This window comes from Equus asinus, chromosome 25 (genome assembly GCF_041296235.1).
Source record: "Equus asinus isolate D_3611 breed Donkey chromosome 25, EquAss-T2T_v2, whole genome shotgun sequence".
NCBI lineage: Eukaryota > Metazoa > Chordata > Mammalia > Perissodactyla > Equidae > Equus > Equus asinus.
This window is the reverse complement of record NC_091814.1, coordinates 35,694,747-35,709,763: the sequence shown is the minus strand read 5'-3', so window position 1 is coordinate 35,709,763 and position 15,017 is coordinate 35,694,747.

Below are 15,017 nucleotides of genomic sequence, written 5' to 3'. Positions count from 1 at the left end.
TGACTCAGAGAAGAGAAAGTTAGAAATATTTGGTTTTCTACAAATGATCTATAAAACTGAGATAAAATTTTTCACTTATCAGATTGGCAAATATTTAAAAGATTGATCTCGCCCAGTGTTGATGAGGGGATAAGGAAAAAAGCAACTTCTTTATACTGCCTGGGAGTATAAACAGGTAAAAACCTTTAGTAAGGTGAATTTATCAGGCTCTATCAAAATTAAAGATGGATGCAAACTACAGTCCAGGAATTCCATTTTAGAATCTTTCTTACAGAAATGTTTGCAAAGGAATACAAAAATCTATATACAAGAATGTTCACTATAGCTAATTATAGGGTTGTTTGCCATAACAACACAGGAAACAACCTAAATGGCCAGCAAGATGAGATTAGTTAAGTAAATTATAGTACCTCCACACCATGGAATATTATGCAGTAGTTAACAGGGATGCCACTAGCCCAAAGGGCACCTTTGTGTAAATTAGAAAAAGATACCCCCTCCTCTGTATGAACAAAGCCAAACGCCAGGAGGCACAATTTGGTGAATGGAGAATGGGTTGGATTTTAACCCTCATTCTCCTGCTCTGCCAGGTGTTTCTTTACAACGCCCAATCTGAAACCCTGGCTACTAAAGATAATGAAATAGTGTTTCACATAATGACGTGAAGGCTGTCCATGATACTGTTAACCTCCTCCCCCACAAGAAAATAAAAAATATATAGAAGAAGAGAAGAAAGTTGGAGAATGTGTTATTTACATCTGCATAATAAATTTTCCAAAACTTAGTGTCTTAAAACAACAAATACTTATTATCTCACAGTTTCTGTGGGTCAGGATTCCTGGCACAGCTTGACTGGGTCCTCTGGCTCAGGGCCTCTCGAAAGGCTGCTGTCAAGATGTTGGCTGGGGCTGCAGTTGTCTCAAGGCTTGACCCGGGAAAGATCAGCTTCCAAGCTTACGCATGTGGCTGTTGGCAGGATTTAGTTCCTTGTCTGCTGTTGCACTGAGGGCCTCAGTTCCTCGATGGCTGTTGGCTGGAGGCCTTCCCTCAGTTCCTTACCGTGTAGGCTTCTCCATAAGGCAACTCGAAACATGGTGGCCGGCTTCCCTTTGAGGGAACAAGTGAGAAGAGCCAGAGAGGGCAAGAGAGAGAGACAGAGAGAGAGACAGAGAGAGTATAAGCAAGAGGAAAGTCAAGTTCTTTATAACCTAATTTTGGAATTGCCATTCATCACTTTTGCAGTGTTCTGTTCATTAGAAACAAGTCACTAGCTTCAGCCAACACACAAAGGGGAGGGAATCGCACAAGGGCTCAAATACTGGGAGGTTGGGTGCACTTGGAACCATTTTAGAATCTTGTTTGTTTAATATTATTGCAAACTTAAAGAAAAGTTGCAAAAATTGCACAAGGACCTCTTCTATGCACGTTTACCCAGGTTAACCAATTGTTTCCATTTTGCCCCACTGCTTTATCATTCCTTCTATATTTTCATATATGTATGCATATTTTCTTTCTGAACCATTTGACAGTAAGCTGTAAATATAGTGTCCCTTTACTTCTTAATATCTCAATGTTTATTTTCTAAGAACAAAGACATTTCTTACATAACCATAGTAAAATATTAAAATTAATAAGGAAATTAAACATTAATACTATACTATTACAGAATCCATATTCAAATTTCACCAAATTTCTCAGGAATTCCTTTCTAGCCATCTTTTTCTTCTTGGTCCAGGATCTAATCCAGGATCATGCATTTCATTTAGTGGCCATGGCTCTTTAGTCGCATTTCACCTGGAGCAGGTCCTCAGCCTTTCTTTGTCTTTTTTGACCTTGACATTTTTTGAAGAGTACGGGCCAATTATTTGTAGAAAATCTCTTAATTTGGGTTTGCTTGGTGTTAGCTCATAACTGGATTTAAGTTATACACTTTTGACAGGAATACTACAAAAGCATTGTTACCATTAAAATCACTGTGGTTTTAATAAACATATATTATTTGAATTTATTATAATGACGATTTACTCTTGCATAGAAATCAGAAGATTTTAATACTAGGAACAAAGAAGCCCTCTCTTCATTGCAACCAATTGCGCCACTCTTTCCCATGATAAATGACAGGATATTGCTTTTGGTGTTTACAATGGATGCTGACCACGGGCTTATTTATCCTCACCATCCTGATCATAGCATTCTCTTGGATGTGCTAAAGAAAAAGCCAGACAGGGGGTGGCAATCATCAGTGAAATGAATAAATGCTTTGCAAATGAAGTTTTAACACAGGGAATGACCTACTAATCTTTAATGGCTATCAACTGTGATGTGGATTTCGTCTGGGGATACCAGTAAAAATTCAAATCTGGCTCATGCCAACATTACCTGGCCAACGATAACATTAGTTAGAGATTCAGCTAATCTTCAAAGGACAAGGAGAACTTTCTAATTTTAGAACCAGCCTTTATTAGCGCTTCAGATGAATGGGTGATGACTTTTAAACACTGCCACTAGAAGAATGAGAACTAAACTTACGGCAGCTTCGTTTGCAGTGAGCGGAAGAAAGAAAAGAAATGGGGTTGAAAGAGGAAGAAATCACTCTAAAGACTGAATCTGAGAACGCATCTCAGTGGAAGATGTGTTGTTTTTTGGGAGCCTTGAATGGCTTCTTTATCACTGTTGTTCACACACCTTTTATGAAGCCTAGCCGTGGGACCTTGGCTTACCGAACAAAAGCTTCCCAGGTAGACCACGCATTACAGATAAGCAATGCAACTGGGGAGAGTTTAGCCTCTGGACAGCTTTTGGTTTTGCGGTTGGAAAGGGCAAGGGGGCCTTTCTCGAATGTTCTCATGGGCACCCAGTGTTTGAACTCATGCTGCCCTCTTTCCACCACACGCCACACTGATCCAGACATCAGCCTTGGTGCTGCAAAGCGTTGCCCCTCAGCAAAGCTGAATTCTGAGCGTGGCTTGCCTGGCTTGGTTGCACACAGTTGTTTCTCTCTTTCTTTCTCAAGAACACAGTGCCGAATTTTTGACCTCCATTGGCACCATTTCCAATATTTCTCTTCCCCAACTGGCTGAGTGCTTGGTCTGGAGCCACCCCGCTCACTTTCCACCCCCTTGATTCTCATCTTATTATCAGATTTTCTCCCCTTCTCCCTAACAGGAGACTGGGGGGAAGGGATTGTTTTGGCTGGAGTTTGACAAGGCACAGGTGGTTTTACCAGCTGCAAGTTCTTTATTTCTTGTTGGCCGCCCACCAACCCTTGGTCTTTTCACAGTCCTTTCTGTGGCGGTGGAGGAGGAGGAGGGGCAGGAAGGGACAGTAGGTCCTTGATGTTGTTCGACATCAGCAGCTGTCTCAGGTTGGCATTGAGTCCAGAGCGGTTCTTCAGGAAGGGTTTTTCTTTTTTTTTTTCCCTGAATGTTTTCTTTCCCCCTGGAGACTGGAGAGAGCTGACGGACACAGCCACAAAAATGGCAGCTCCGTGTGCGTCTTGGTCAGCTCGCCCAGGGGCAGAAGGGCCACACACTCTCTAGTACACGTCCTGGCTGCAATTGTCCTGGCTCCTGTGCTCAAATCGCCGCCACTTTCAGCCTCAGAAATTCAGGCTCGGACTCGGCTGCTTGCCTCTCCACTCCCCGGCTGGTTGGAGTCCAATGACACCAGCATCGTCTCCCAAAATAGACGAAAATAATCCTCAGCTCCATCTCTCAAATGCCTCTTTTTGAGGAGAGAAAAAGGAACTCAAAACTTAAAAGCATTTTTCCTTCTTCCTTTTCCTTTCCAAGCATCTTTTTGATAGCAACAATAAAACACTTGAATGTGCCGGTTGACCTCTGGTGCCACCCCATTCACTGTTCTCTTCTCAGCCTTTTTTATTTTGAAAACATGCATTCGACCCCTTTCCTTAGTGCCCTTTCAAGCCCCTGCTCACGTTTCCTCAGACTTTCCTTCCTGTGAGGCTCTGCTTGAAAAGCTTGGTTCTGTCTCTCCTTGATGTGTGTGGGCGCTCGCCTACCCCATTACTCTGAGCCCATGTGAAAGGGGACGCCAAAATGGCCCTTTATTGGTTAATTCCTCTCCCTCTTCTTTCCTCTGATCCTTCTGCTTCATTTCTCCTTGCCCTCCTCCTCCCTAATCGCATCATCCCTCAGCACTAGACAAATAGTGGGATCTTCCTGTTGGCCTTAGCTGATTAGAACCAAGGGCTGCCTAGCAAAACCTCCATCAGCGTGTGGGCAAAGCCCAGTGAGGCCCCTAGCCGGTTCCACGGGCTCTGACATCTTATTCCCTCTGTCCCTTCGCAGCTGCACAAAGTGCTGATTCCTCTCTCAGCACCTGACTAAATTACCTGACTGTCTCCTGGGACTCTCACACCACAACTCCTACCTCCTCTTGTCGTCAATCACATGCTATCTTCATCTGTTACATGATTATTCTATGTCCTTCCCAGTTCCGCCTTGTAAAGGAGGCACATCGCGATAAGTTTGTGTGCGTAGAGTCGGGTTCTTGCAGCCCAGAATCGGCTCCTCCAGAGAATATAAGTCCATTAGCTGTTTAATAACGCTTTGTTGATATTCCACCTCTTTCTGTTTCCTTTGCACACAGAGCATTTCTTTGAAACCCAAACAGCCCGGAATGAGGTGCAGAAAGATATTGAAGTGAAAGTGTGTGTGTGTGGGGGGGGGGGGGTGTTTGGGTATGGTGGAACAGGGGTAGGAAAGCAGAAACAGCAGTAGTGAGAAGGAGAGGAGAAGAGGAAAGATGGGGAACTTTTCCTGCTTCCCGGATTTTCCCGAGGGAGGACCCAGCAGTGCTGCTGCATTGGTTCATATGGATTCCCAGAACCTCAGAGGCCCATCATCAAAGATAAGTATAAACACACATTCTAAAGCCCAGGATAAATGAGTTTTGTATTACTCACTGCTTTGAATTTTCCATACCTCTTTTTTATCTTCTTCAGCCAGAACAACCAGGAATGGACATTATTTGATTTGGCTAGCACCAGCAATTTTTTTTTAAACCATAGTCCTGTTTTATATGTCATTGCAAAGTATTCATCATACTTAGGAGATGCTGCGTACACCTGTCAATTCAAAGGAGAAAATATGCACCTCTCCTGTCTGTCTCTCTTTGCTTCAAGGGCCCAGCAATGCTAATCTTTAGCAATATTCTTTTCCCAATAAGAGCTCACATCCAATCTGAATGCTAAATAACGTTGTCACGAGGTTGCATGGGCACTGGTTAAGATCTATGCCCAAACTATAATGAATCTCTCTTCTACATAACTGTTATTGTGGCCAAAATTGGTGAACAGCCCATCCTCAAGGGAGCAGTGGGAGGAGACTGGAATATTGTGTTGGATTCTGTCCTGGACATATCTTCGGCTAGGCTCCTGGAGCAGTTTAAATCAAGGGCTGGGCTGAGCAGGCCTGAATGGCTTTCAAATGACAGATTTATGGAGGGAGGCCTAATTAGATCGTGGTAATTTGTAGAACGACAGTATCTTTTGCTCAAGATCTCAAAGCAAATTTCTGCCTTGAGAGGTGGGCAAAACGAAGCCGCGTGAATGTCTAGGGATAGTCCCAGTTTCGCAAAATAAATCCTTGAGCAGCCCAAGAGAAGAATCACACCTTGCATTTGGAAAACGTCCTACAGTTTTGCTACAGGTTCATATAATTTTGTCTCATTTGTCTCACAAAATCCAATGAGGGGGGTAAGAAAGGAACCAGTATTTTCCCCATTTTAGAGAAGAGGAAAATGGAGGCATTGACTGGCTGAATGACCTGCCCAAGATCATACAGTCAGTAGTGGGGTTGATTTTTCTACACTCCGGGTGGATCGACAGGGCTTCTAGAGAAATGAAGTGGTGTGGCTCTAAGCAATAAGGACAGAAGGAAACCTCAAGATACTGAGATTCTGCTTCTAATGACTTGGCAGAAAGGAGCAGGGCTGAGGAATACAAGCCACAGAGAAGCCAAACTGAGGAGCAAGAACAGGAGGGCTGGGAGTTCATCTAGGTCAAAGGCTTAAGATGGATTGCAAACCCAAGTGTTAGGAGTACATGAAAGCCTTGAGTTTGCACATCATGCTATCACCTTGGCAAAAAAAATACTATTATATGTATGTGACCATGAAGGGTCAGTCGTTTTGTAGCTGCCAACAGAAGTGGTGATGCCCTGAAAGAGCAGGAACAACAGTGGATGGAATTCCTCTCTCTGTGGCCTCTCCTCTGTAGGATCACAGAGAGTTGCCTGATCTGCCTGATAAGATTGTCCATTCCAGGTGACCATTCATTCATTTAATTCATTGGGAATCCATTCCTGTTGGTCCCAATCATTGAGGTTAAGGTGATGCATGGATTCTGCCTCCAAGCAGTTTACCTTCCAGTCAGAGGGCTAGAACACGTGCCTGTATAATAACAAGCAAGAGAGAAGGGGCTATCTGTAACCAAAAAGGCTTGCCTTGCACCCTTGTTGCTATGCTAGCTTGTAATGGTATCATCTAGGTCTTAATAAGGGACAGATTGAGCCTTATTCTTTTTGGTTTCCCCAGTAGAATTCTGCACGTGGCTGATGCTCATAAAAATTTGCTAACGTCTAGATGATGGTTTTCTTTTTCCTTTTGGTTTCTTGAGAGCTCTTACTGAAAAAGATCTTAAAAGATAACTGACCTATGTCAGTAGTTTGGGTACCTATTTATTTTTCTTTTTCATCTCTCTGTTTCTCCCTCCCTCTCTTTCTCTGTCTCTTTCTCACTCTAAATATGAATATTCCACCATTTTGGAGATGCAGCCAATACCTACTACTAAATGACCCATCATGCTTAAATGCAAATATACTTAAATGTCCCCAGCATGTTAGGGCAAATTTTAAATACAGTTATACATGTTTTAGCAAATCCAAATATCTTCATTCCTAGGGAATAAAAAAGAAGAAATAAACGAGTTTCTCATTCTCATTGAGGTCACATCATGTGGTCCTCAGTCCAGGCTTACGCTGGCTTCTCCTCAGAATTGAACTCAAGTGGGCAGATAACAGTGGAAGGCAGCTTTGGGGATCTGCAGAATCTTGAGACAGGCTCCCCTGACTGTTTAAGCACATGGATTATGACAAAAATCATAAACTGCGGACTTGGCAGATTCTCCCAGAGCAGGAGGGGAAGGTGATAGCCTTCTTCAAAGTCAGAGGAGGGATGGGTATTGAATAAATCACAACAAATATGTGATATGTCCTGCGAATGATATGAAAAATTAAATACAAAGAAAGTGAAGACAGGGCTTCTCAAATGACAGAGCTGTGGAGAGGGTGAAGGGGGAGGAAGTGAGGGAGGGGGGCGAGGCAGTGGGGGGGGGGCGCGGAGAGCAGAGTGCTAAATTTGTGAAAAGAAAAACACTGATGCTATGCACAGTCTGAAAGATGACATATTTCCCTAGTCCAGATGGCAGTTTTTTAGAGTTTTTCTTGCATTTTCTGATGGAACAGACTTTGCTCAGATACTGTTATTAGTGTTAGAACTCGGGGCTTGGGCTCCTGTTTTCTCGCCAATGCAGGTTGACACTGCTGTTCAGGTGAAGGGGAGTTCAGAGTCTCAGAGAGCAGCAGCAGCTTGTGCTTCTGGGGAAATGGAAAGGATGAGTCCCAGGCAGCCGATCCCGCCGCTCCATAAAATGGAAGAACCTTGGCTCTCCTCTCTCTGTGATTTGGAAGACAAATACCTCTGCTGAGCTGTCTATGAACAGGTGCTGCAGATGGCCGGACCCTGGTTCTTAACAGGCTGTGTTGGAAGTGAGGGAGGCTATTTTACTCTCGTTCAGCCCCGCGAAGTTGTTAGCTAAGGGTGGGCTTTCAGAAGATAATGAGTTATGTGTCATCTAAGTAACTTGGAAGGCAGTAGGAGGGATGTAGACTGCCATGGTGAGTCCCACCGTGAATAGATAATGTAGTATATAAAGGTGCTCCTGTGATGAAGTCTTTGTGCTGCTTCGAGGTGTGTCACGATGCTGTAAGGCAATAGTTGGATACTTTTTTCTAGGGAATCCCAGGCAATAGAGAATTCCTCAGAATCCTGTCTCATCTTGATATTGGAATCCAAGGAATATCTTTCCAAGATCAAAGGGCTTCAAGGGAAGCAAAAAAGGGAGAGGACAAAAATTCCCTTCTAGTGTATCTTGCTCTTCATGAGCTTTCTAGATAAGGATGGATGCCCAGTTCCTTTGTGCAGAGATGTTAGCCTGTGAATCAGAGGCAAAGCTCCCTTTTGGTTTTAGTTGTCACTGATGTCTATTTATAGTCATGGCCAAATGTGACCTCATCCTCTAGGTTTTGCAAGCTCAGCAAAGTGAGGCTAGGTTAGCCCGGCCACAGGTCTCCCAGGAGCACCCCAGATGCTGCAGCGTGTCTTGTCAGCAATGCCAAAGTTTTTCTCTTTCTGCTACTCCTCAAATGCCTTTCAGTTCAGCACATCAGAGAACAAGGTGATTGGAGGTGCCATCTTTGAAATCAGAAATAAAAATGGAAGTCCCTGTAGATGTACGACGGTAGCTGATTTTTTCCTTTTCCTTCCCTCCTTCCTTTCTTCCCTCTCTCCCTTTCTTTCTTCCTTCAATCCTCTGTTTTCCTTTCCCTTTCTTCCTTTCTTTTCCTTTCTTGAAGAATAGAATGGCGAAAGGAGATGACAGGGAAACAATGAAAAATTGGACAAATCCTTGATGAAAGACTCCCCCTCAGGCCAGACGACCAAGAGTTTCCAGGTATTCAAGTAGGACTCTGGTCTTTTCTTGTAAGTATTTAAATCTTGAGACCTAGGCAGACAACACATCCATGAAAATGACAGTTCTTGTCTCGGGAGGAGCCATGACAGTGTGAGTGAGCTCTTCCTAATTTCACAGTCCATTTCTTGGGGCTCCTTGTTCACTCAACCAATATTCACTGTGTGCTGCCTATGGGCCAGGCTCCCTCACAACTCACTTTCTATCCATTTTCCTGTTATTTTTTATCCTCAGTTTGAAAAAGAAAACTGACTCAGTGATAAAGCTAGAGCTTTATCTTTGAAGAACAGCTCCCTTTCTACCATGTGGTCTATTTCGTTGAAGTCAGTGAAAATTCTTCCTTCTGCTAGTCCAGAGTCTTTACTGAACTATTGATGGCTTTAACAATCCCTTCCTTCGTATTTCATTCAATACATATTTATTTGGCATGACTGAAATAGTGTGTCTTTAAGTCTCCAAAGTCACAGGAATCAGTTGATCTGCTCGATTCAATTGAAAAGTCTGTTAAGTCAATTGCTAAAGAAGTGTTATTCTTCAGTCAAGAGCTGGTGCTGTGGCTGCACACTGATGTGGCCAGGGTGGGTGACACTGTGTGAGGTCTTGTACAGAATGGTTTGTGCAGACATGGTCCCTGCCCACCAGTTAACCAACACAGACTAAAATGTAGCACACTCCAAGAACCCCAAGAAACTTGGGGGAAAACAGCACAGTAATGAGGAGAGTTCTGCAGTAGCTGGGGGAAGCCAAAGATCTTATACCAGGGAAGAGGGTACATGTTCTGCTCTCAACTTCTGGTGGTAAAAAACCATAATTAAACCACATTTGTGCCATAACAAAGATGTATTCCATAATGAAACCTACCTCAATTTTTTGATGTGTGTTTAAACTTTAGTTTTTCTAAGATAAGGGTAACCTAAAATAAAGATGAATGAAATCAAGGAGTAAAAACGTGCAGCAAGAAAATAGCAATACAAATATTCCTCTTTCACTAATGTCCCCATAAACTAAAATCCCAAGCAGCTTCTTTGATTTCATTTTTGGTAATTGCAACAGAAAATTGCATCTGGACTGACAATGTGTATACCACGCTTCAGCCCAATGTGCTTACAAATTGCCAAGTTATAGCAACCCCCCAGCAGAAAGGATGGAGATTTCTCACAGAAATACTGGCAAACCTTTAAGAGCAGTGGCATTTATTGACACTACATCCTAGGAAAAAGAAATGAACTGGAAACTGTACATCAGGGTGATCATCAATGTCAACTGAGTCCTGATTTTTCTTCTCACCCCCCTCCAAATAATTTGGCTTTCAAAATTGCATCTGCTCTTCTCTCTTTAGTAGATACAAAAATTATGCAGCATCTAATTGGAATTCTCCTTCTTTCCTCTTTTCGCTAGCTCCTGGAAATTTGTTTGTTTTGAGATAAATCTGGATATTTAACTGAAGCAATGGGAAAAATATTACCAACAAATCTCAGTCACCTAGATGGGGGAATGAATCCATTTTTGAGAGCTAGAATATAAATATTCTAGGAAATATTTAATGTCACGTTCATTTCCCTGTCCCACCCAGAACTCTCTTGGTTATCTCCCCCAGGCTGTCAGTGAGTATGTTTTAAAGAATTCAAACTTATTTCAATATTTACCTAAGTGGAACATGAATATTTCTTAACAAAATAAAATTGAGTTTTACATATTTCACTGGGTGGGATTAATGTGTCTCTATAATTATAAAGGATCTAGAGTTAATTGGGGCTAACAGTAGATGTTAGAACTCACTATCCTGGAACAGTGGTCACAAGCTTTGGGTTAGCGACTCCTTTTGTCCGCTAAGCATCATCTGTGTACAGAATGAATGTCACAGGATGTTGGGGATCATAGAGGGGTCCTCACCCCTAAAAGGTTGGGAATATGTTCTGGAACACAGAACTTTCAGGGTTTAATCCTGGGCTTTTGTTGGGTTCATTTGAAGAATTAGGAATCTGTTCCTCTCTCTGACAAAAATCAAACGCTACCACAATATATACTAAATACTAAACAGCAATAACATTTTTTAGTGTATGTGTTTTTGTTTGTTTTGTACTTAGGCCACGTCTATACATCTGAGCCAGCTTGAAAAAAATTACATCAACATCCACTTAATCTCAGATGATCATTTCAAACAACTATTAACTAATTCCTTTGGTGGTTTTCAAAATAAAAGTTGTTAGATGAAAAACAACTGCTGTTTCACGCTATTCCCTACCACATGAACACGGGTTGAACCTCCCTCTATTTTCGGTAATACTTGGCCTATGATAGGTGTTTACTGAGAATAATTTCACTTATTTACATGCTGCAAATAATTATACATTAATAATAATAGTCACCTTCATGAAAATATAATACTGTTTGTATCATTTTAAACATTCATGCCTACTAGAGTTTTAAGTAGTCACACGGTAAAAATTACCACTAAAACAGGAAAACAGTTGAAAAATATGCACAAAGTTGCGTTCTTTAATATATTGATCACTGCAAGAAGTCAGTGTCCAACCCTCTAAATAATTATCAGTCAGCCCCATCATGCTAAAGTGGGTTTCTATCAATACCGAGGTTATCTTTGCTTTGCCTCCGCTGACCCTGAGTAGGGAAGGAAGGATGGCCCAGGCACACCTAATGGCTCCTTGCCGTCAGGCAGCCGTGGGAAGGGCAAGGGTACTGAAGCAGCGGAATCAATCACTGGACTCATTAACCCTGCAGCCTCCCACCCTCCCACGAGCTCCCCCGCCTTACAACTTGCCACGGCCCTCCCTTCTCCACACTCCAAACTCACCCAAATCACCTTCAAGTGGCCGCGCACCTGCTCACTACACCACCCTTCCCTCCCAGCCCCTTGCAAGTGGGCAACTGAAACGTAAAAGAGCATGTTTCCAAAATAAAGCCTTCACTTGCCCAACACACACACACAGACATGCACACGCATGCACATGCAGGCATACACACACATGCATGCGTGCACACACTCGCACATACATGCTCACACACAAATACGCGCTCGTGCGGCTGAGGTTCCACCAGTGTCGATGCCGTGGACAGATGCCCCTCTGCTCATGGTTCCCAGCCCCCCTTCCTCTCTGTCTCCACCACCCCACGCCCTTTCTGTCAGTCCGAGGACGCCATGCTGCCTGCACTCTGAGACCCGCGCGGCTGCTGCTGTCCCTCTCTCCTGCTTGGAAGCGGCAGCCTCCCATCAGGCCTCTGTGTGCCAGCCCTGTACTGTACTTCATTAGGCAGCTCTATTTAATGGTTTCAACAAAAGCCATCATTTTAGCCCAACTGCCTTGACTAAATTAAAATTTCCAATCTCTGTTTTAGTGTTCTGCAACTGATGTATACATAAGCAAAACTGGTCAACATCTGCCAGGGGGTTGGCCAAAAGTTCTGTAAAGATGTACTTCACATTTCTGAAGCATGTGCAAAGTAACAGCGTCCTTATCCTCCCGAGAGCTCTCATGGTTTTACTTCACCATTTGTTCAAACACACTTTAGCTGCGTAAAAGCCATAGAGTTGATTCTCCCCTTGGTTGCCGTTTTATCTGTAGTGTCATTTTGAGTAATTGGGGTATGGTAGCTGATCAACTTACAGGTTTCTCATTGGCAGAAAGGGACCATATTGGCACCAAGAAAGAATATGATGGGTCCTCTCGGTGCATAAGCAAGTGTCCCTCTCTTGCTCTTGGCTACCCAAGGCCATTAGGAAATAAGCTTAATAAAGCCTCCAAGTGTACAAGTCTTCGCTCTTCGCAGGCGGAGGGAGGCACGTATAGAAGAAACATTGCAAACCAATGTGGAAAGGTGGTCAATGTACATATTTAGTCAGTGATCTGTGAAAGTTTTTGAATTAGTTTTTAAAGCTTTGTTAAGACCAGAACGCACAGATGTTGAAAACAAGTTCAGATGTAGCGACAGATGGTATTTGATTATGAAGCAGACTGTTCATATAATACAAAGATGCTGCTTCTGCCATACACAAGTAACTGCAGAGAGTGCAGTAGAAATTTTGGAAGGCAGGCGGTTCGAGAGGGTCTTTGTGCAGCAATAACTTTCCCATTTTCCAGCAGTGCTGGAATTGAGATAATTTTCCCTGTTCTTTTCAATCAGGGCCTCTCTCTGCTCTTCCATGTCCTGCCTCCCTTTCCAGCCTCTTTTACTCCAACCTTCAAAACTCCTCTCTCCCTTCAGTGCGTTGTCGTATCTGGCCTTCATGTCTTTTACAATAACGGTGTCAATCAGAGGATGCTTGGCCTCATCAGAGGCAGGCCAGTGCCCAAAGTTAGGGGGAAATAGGAAGGGAACGCCAATGTGCCCGTAGTCTAAGAAAAATACTTCTCATCATTCACACTTTGCAATGAAAGCTCAATCTTTAAACAGAAGCCAGGATTATGGCTTAAACACACTGCCACACATGTGCTGAGGTTGCTGCTGGCACGGCATGAGCATCATTGAGACTCAGCTACCCCTTCTGTAAAATGGGGACAACAGTTCCCCTGCTTATCTCTCAGGGGAGCCAAGATCATATAGGATGCTGGATTAGAAAGCGTCTTGAAAAATAGAAAGTGCTATTCCTACCCATGTGATTTTCACTGTCGAGGTCTGAGAATAAGAGAGGGTGTGTTTTACATTGAAAGGAGAAATTGCCCTGTACTTTGGGAGTTCTCAACTGGGAATACACTCTCCTTCTTCCGTGTAGGTCCTAGGAAAACGCTGTGGTATCAGAAGTTGTGCCTATTAAACAATGTGAGACCAGCAGAACCCCTGGCTGGAGAGGTATGCCCTCCAAATGGTTATTTTGCTTTTTCAAACTAGGGACTTTTAGGGATCAGTGACTTAGAGATCATGGTGCCATCAGATCCTGGCCAATGATAGAGTTTCTTGGTGAAGGTTCTGAGTGTAGTGCCGAAAAGCACACAAGCTTAGAAAATGAGAATGTGGATTCAACAGCCTCCATTCCAGCCTCATTCAGAATCCAAGCTTTTAATTCTAGGCAAGCTCCTAGGCTTCATTTCCAAAGCTTGTAATGACTCTATTACTTTGCTATCTCGACACAGTTGTGCCCAGTCTGAGTTACGGTGTAGATGTGGCTTGGGGAGGGAACAGGAGGGAGGCAAGGGCAGTGTCAGCACAGCTTCATTCCTGCGGGACCGCAAGCCTACCGCTTGTGTCCTGCCATCCAAGTCTCCTGTTTTGAAGCGCTTCTATGCACCAAATAGTATTTAACAAACACAGATGAGCCACAGGAGATGAAGGAAAGAACCAGCGTGCCAAGATGTATTGGAGATTTCAAGGGAGCTCCAGTGTGAAGGCGTGTGGGTAGAGATTAGTTCTAGATGGGCTCAGGATGGAGGTGGATAAGGGGACAGTTTTCACTATCCTCCTGGGGTGGAGGGCCATCCTGTGATATTTTCATGCTGCTCCTACAAAAACTTTCTTTTTTGTTAACTTTATTGGTTTAGTGGTCAAAGAAATCACCCTGGTTTCACTGAGGGTCAAGCTGACACAATGCTGTTATAATAAATGCCTGGGGTTTGATTAGCCAGTAAGAAAAGAGAGTTAGATTTTCACTCCAATTTGCAAGTGTATGTTAAAGCCTACTGTATCTTCATTGCAGACAAGACTGGTGACATATTTTGTGGGGCTTAGTTCAACATGAAAATGTGTGGCTCTTTGTTTAAAAATTATTAAGAACTTCGAGAAGGTCACAGCCAAGGAGCAAAGCAAATGTGGCACTCTGCTATGTGTGGGACCCTGTGTGATGCCTATGAAGTGGCCCTGATTGCAGAAGAGGGATGGAAAGGCAAACTTCTCTGATGGTCCCCCATCCAGAATGTCTGCAGCACTTGGGAGGCTCCTGTGGCTTGAGTATCACTGTATTGAACTGTGAGACGCTAACATCCCTAGAGCGAGGAGGAAAATGGAAGGCAGCGACCACAGATTCATAAAAGAAAACAGAGTGAGGAAGCAAGCAGGCTGGACAAGGATTCAGAGGTCCTGGATTTCCTCTCAAATCCTATTACTAATCAGATTTACAAACTTACCCATGAGAAAGGACTACTCAGGATTAATCAGGCCATCCTGCGCCAAGAGTGTCCTAGGGTTGCTGTGAGCTCCAGGAATTCCCAGGTAAATGTCAGCCTCAAGTACAGAGCGCTGGCAAGTCGGGGCTCTTGGTTCAGGCCACATGACTGGAGGGTGGTGGGGAGGT